The sequence below is a fragment of the Corvus brachyrhynchos genome, unplaced genomic scaffold (genome assembly GCF_000691975.1).
Source record: "Corvus brachyrhynchos isolate BGI_N302 unplaced genomic scaffold, ASM69197v1 scaffold59, whole genome shotgun sequence".
Lineage (NCBI taxonomy): Eukaryota > Metazoa > Chordata > Aves > Passeriformes > Corvidae > Corvus > Corvus brachyrhynchos.
Genome location: NW_008246054.1, coordinates 7,384,955 through 7,389,711, shown reverse-complemented (window position 1 = coordinate 7,389,711; position 4,757 = coordinate 7,384,955). Strand labels below are relative to the sequence as shown.

General features: G+C 42.5%; 1 long non-coding RNA gene across 1 annotated transcript in view; it reads left to right on the top strand.

Moving 5' to 3' along the window:
* LOC108449467 overlaps nt 1-597 on the top strand; it is a 12,285-nt gene extending 11,688 nt beyond the window's left edge. The window contains exon 3 of the long non-coding RNA XR_001865620.1: nt 586-597. This is a non-coding gene — a long non-coding RNA (uncharacterized LOC108449467). The remainder of the gene's footprint in view (nt 1-585) is intronic.
* The last annotated feature ends 4,160 nt before the right edge of the window (nt 598-4,757 follow it).

Genomic DNA, 4,757 nt, shown 5'->3' with positions numbered 1-4,757 from the left:
CGGGAATGCCCATCCTAGGGCATAGAATCTCACAGAGGTGAGGTGTGGATGTTCCCAGCCTGCATTAGGGCAGTCTCACTGTAACTAAAGCTAACTAAAGCTGTGGATTTGACTCCATTTTCTTTTAATCAGAGCTCAGATCATGGCCAATATCAGAGATATATTTGGTGTCTTCCACTCTGTATCTTGAGAAAATAGTATGTGGTCCAAAAATTGTTGTTTTGTCAAAACCAAAATATTTTGCTGGAAGGAGTCTTTTTCAATGATAGTTCCAGCTGGGAATAGTTGAAACAAATCATTTATATTTTGTTTTGATACCACTCCACTGTTTTGATAAAATAAAAAGTGTCAACTGCATTTATTATGACAGTTCAACTGTAATAAATATAAATGTCTACGGCCAGTGTTCTATAATATATTATGCTACTTCAATGTAACCAAAATTGACCATTTCCCTATTAAAATTTAATGTTGCAACACAATTGAAATAAAGTATTTTAAGCAACAAATCATCTCTAAAATTTTAATTGAATGAGAAATATAAAAATTTCAACTTCTTTCCCTGAGTCAGATATAAAAAGACAGACAATTTTCTGTATAATTCATTCTCCCACCCAAGTAATTTCAATTCGGAGAAAGAGGTGAGAAATAACCTACTTGACAATTCTGAAATAATTTATTCAGCAGATTAGAAACTGATGGAACTTGTGTGTCTGTAAAGTTAAGTGGTAGGGTAAGGCCACAAATGTAGGTGTGAATATGGGAGTGGATATATATATTACCACTTACAGTAACTGACATCGTGCTCAACCTCTTCTGTGCTAAATGCTCCTTGTTTCCACTGTTTAAAATCTCAGGAGACAAGGCAAGGGAAAGCTGGAGCTGCCCAGCCAGGTGCAGATGTGTTTGTGACAGGCTTTAGGACACCTTTGCTCACGCAGGCTCCCTCTCACAGGTAGCAACAGCAAAGACAGGAAAGTTTTGGCTCAGCCAACACACTGCCATTGAAAAATAAATTTATTGCAGGTGCTAGGGATGAGTTAGCTCGACCCTTCTAGGTGACAGCAGTGTGTGGAGCACTGGTGGCCTGATGTCTCATTAGCTTTGCAGCAGATCAGAAGCTGTCCTCACATCATCCAAGTTCTCGTGGTGTATCCTGGCTATGACATCTCTCCTGCACATGTGGTTAGAGGCTGCTCTGTTAAATGGAGCAGGGTTTGTGAGTTGACTTCAAAAGCTGCTTTTAAATATTCTGAATTTTTATGGCACGTTGGTGACAAAGTTTTAAGCCCTTTTCAAAGAATAACCTCAGCACACTGTGGAATACAGAGGTTTCTAAGAATTATGGAGTGCTTTGGATTGGAAGGGTTCGTAAAGATCAGCTTGTTCTGACCCCACTGCCATGGGCAGGGACACCTTCCAGGTTGCTCTAAGCCCTGTTCAACCTGGCCTTGAACACTTCCAGGAACACTTCCACAGCTCCTTTAGGTGAGAGAGGAAAGAGCAAGGACATTAATCTTCCCATGGCTGTGTAAAAGCACAAGTTCTCTGTGTGTGTGCTGGCTGAGCCAGTGGTATTCAAACATTGAATTCAAACACAGTGTATTTTGTCAAGTACATTGCTTGAAGGCCCTGAGTCAAAACAGGAGTTATTTATGCACACATAAAATTAATCCCCAAATGATTAGCTCTGGAATGCATGTCCTGCAAGTAATCGCTGGTAGTATTTTAATAATGAGAAGCTAAATCAGGAGAAATTCTGCTCTTAGTTATTCTGCTGGAGAATGTGGCTGCTAGTAATGAAATAATTCAGTGAGTTATACATTTGCTTTATTTATGGATGTACTCTTTACTTATACATATTTTTATTACTTAATATTTAAAATGCACTAAGGGCATGTAAGATGCAGCCGCAGAACCCTCGTGCTGCTCCAATCCTGTGCCAGGACTCTGTGGAGAAGCAGCAGCAGGAGAGCTCAGATTCCCCAAGTTCTTGTACCTGCCCAGTGGTCACCTTGGGGATGTCTGGGTGGGAATGATGGTGAACTTTTGGGTCCCACAAGAGCCAGGCAAGGAATGGAATTCGGTCCAAAACAAAACTGCTTGTCTGGGCTGACAGTGACACATCCCTGCTGCAACACTGCCAACCCTGAGCATACAAAAATCGTGGTGTAAAACATCAAATTCATGAAATGTACCAAAAAAAAATATAACAGCATATGGAAGATTGCTTTTATTTGGCACGGCTCGCCTTGTTAAATGTAGGAGCTGCATTTTTAAACCTTTCCCCTTCCTCTTACTGAAGTGAGGAGGGTTAGAATTGTGCTCTTATTTTTGCAAAAGAAACAGTCAGAAAATCCTTTAATGCTTTGGTTTAAAAATACCAGGTTATTACCCAACAAGTGACACAAGAAGAACTTTCTGCTCACATTTGCACCTCGATGTCCCCAAGTCTGTACAAGTAAAGGGTTGGCCCAAGTAGATTTTTTTTTTTTTTTGAGATATAAGGAGGTATCATCTATCTGCAAGAATTGAGAGGAAAACAGATGATTTCTCTTTTTCCTTTTTTCATTACCCCAAGAGGTTTACAGTCTGGTCTCTGTGTGAAAATAAATGGGTGAGGCCAATAGTCTGAAAGCCCCATTGAATGATGCAATGGTGTGTCTTAAAGCAGTAATATTTCATGGCAAATCATCTTGCTCTGAAAGAGAGACAAGATGCTTCTGTTTTTCTCCAAGCTGCATCTGTTTTCTCCTTTTTTTTTTTACCCTTCTCTTCCAGAAACTTGGTTCAAATCCAGCCCAGGGCTTAGAGGCTGTACTGAGCTCATTTTGGAAAGTGATTTTAGTCTTGGTAGTGTGAGTTGGGTGGCTGCAGTTCCCTTGCTTGATGAAAATTCATTTCTGGTAGAGGAGAGCAAAAATGTGGGGGTTTGGATCTCAAACATCCTCTTGGTGGTAGATTCAGCCTCAAGAGCTGATGTTTGAAGGCAGAACTGAGCTCTCTGATGCACAGGACATCAGGCTGCTGTGAGAAGAGCCAAGCAATTGGATGGCATGGGATGAAGACAGTCCAATATTTTCCAGCTAAGAAGATCCCAAGAACAGTGACATTTGGGATGGGCAGGGAAACCACAAATATCATAACTGGTTCTCCTTTCTTTCCTTCTTTCTCCTTTTTTTCAAATATGAAATACAAAATAATTGTTTCAGCAGCTTCTGAAAACATCTATAGGTTTTTTTTACTTCTCTTCAATAATCCATTTGATTTTGAGATAATCCCTTTTGAAAATTATCAACCTCTAAAGAACTGGAAGGATAAAAATCATTAGCAATTGCATTTTCCTCTATTTTTGTTTTAAATTTAAAGACTAAAACAAAACAAAAACAATTGCTTAAATAATTTTTGGTGGTAGAGGGAAAAAAAGGTCAAACTGCCAAATTCTGCTGATGGGCTCCTCAGTGACTCGTGCAGGTGGACAATGCATTTTGATGTGCAGACCCAGAAAGATGGCACTGACTGCCTTTACTGAGGTTTACTTTCCTCCAGCTGCAGCTCTCACAGGGACAAAACCAGACAAATCTCCCAGTTCAAGCCCAGCTGACTCAAGTGCACTCCAGGTTTATTTTCCCTTCCCCTGTAAGTGTCAGGTGCTGCCCACAGCACAAACCCACCCCGAGCTGCCCAGCAGTGAGATCCTGTGGCTGTTCCCTGGCTCAGGAGTGGAATTGAATTGCTCCAAACCCTCTCCTTTATTATTATTGCTTTTAGATGGACAGCAGGGAGGTGTGTTAGGACCGGGTGCTGTGGAGCCATAAATCTGTGGCAGCAGCTGGGGAAGGAGGACAGGCAGGGGTCTGCAGGGGGTGACACAGCCCCTTCACAGAGGTGTTGTCTGTGGGGGAATTCAGCACTGCAGTGAAGTGCAATTCATGTGCATATGGATGCAATAATAAGTAAATACGACTGGCAAGCTCCTCACTCAAAAATATTGGTGCTCTTTTTATTGTCCTTTCTCTCGCTTTCCCGTGAGTTTGCTCCATTCCTTGGTCTGTTCCAGGGGTCCTTCGCCGTCCTGCCCATCCTGAGGAAATTGCCATGGCACCTTTCAGTGCCTCTCTGTGGCTGCTTGCTCGTCCTCATGCAGCTTCTGAAGGGAATGAGGAAAACCAAGCCAGCCCTGCTCGAACGCCGGGGGCTTTGTTGTCTCCTACCTCATCTAACGCTGCTCATTAGCCTGAATTTTTGCAGCGTGTTTGGTAGCCTGGGCAGAGTGCATTGATCTTTCTGCTGCCAGGCAGTGGAAAAGGGGGAGAAGCAGGAGAGGGAGAGGCATGGACTGGCCTGCAGTAGTGACTCAGCTGGAACTGCTTGGCAGGGCTGTTCATGAGCTCGGGAGAGGCGATTGCAAGGCACATTTTCCAATGAAATTTGCAGGAGGGCTTCCTTTCAGCCTGGGAGACCTGTGGCTGTGCTGATTGTCGTGGGTTTTGTGTCGGAGCTTTTGCAAATCTGTCTCATCTTGAAATAGTCCAAAGGGTTTATTTCGCTTCCCGCTCCAGCCAGAAGGGGTCTGGATATTTGTGTGTGCATGTGTGTGGTTTTATCTCCAGCCCTGCAGCGGTTTTAAAAGCTGAGCAAAAGGTAAACACAAGTGCTTAAAAGGTGTTGGGATTTTTAATGCCCCTCTGGTTAAAAAAGAAAGAAGTAAATGGAAAAAATAAAACAGAATAGAAGAAAATGCTCTGTGTACAAGG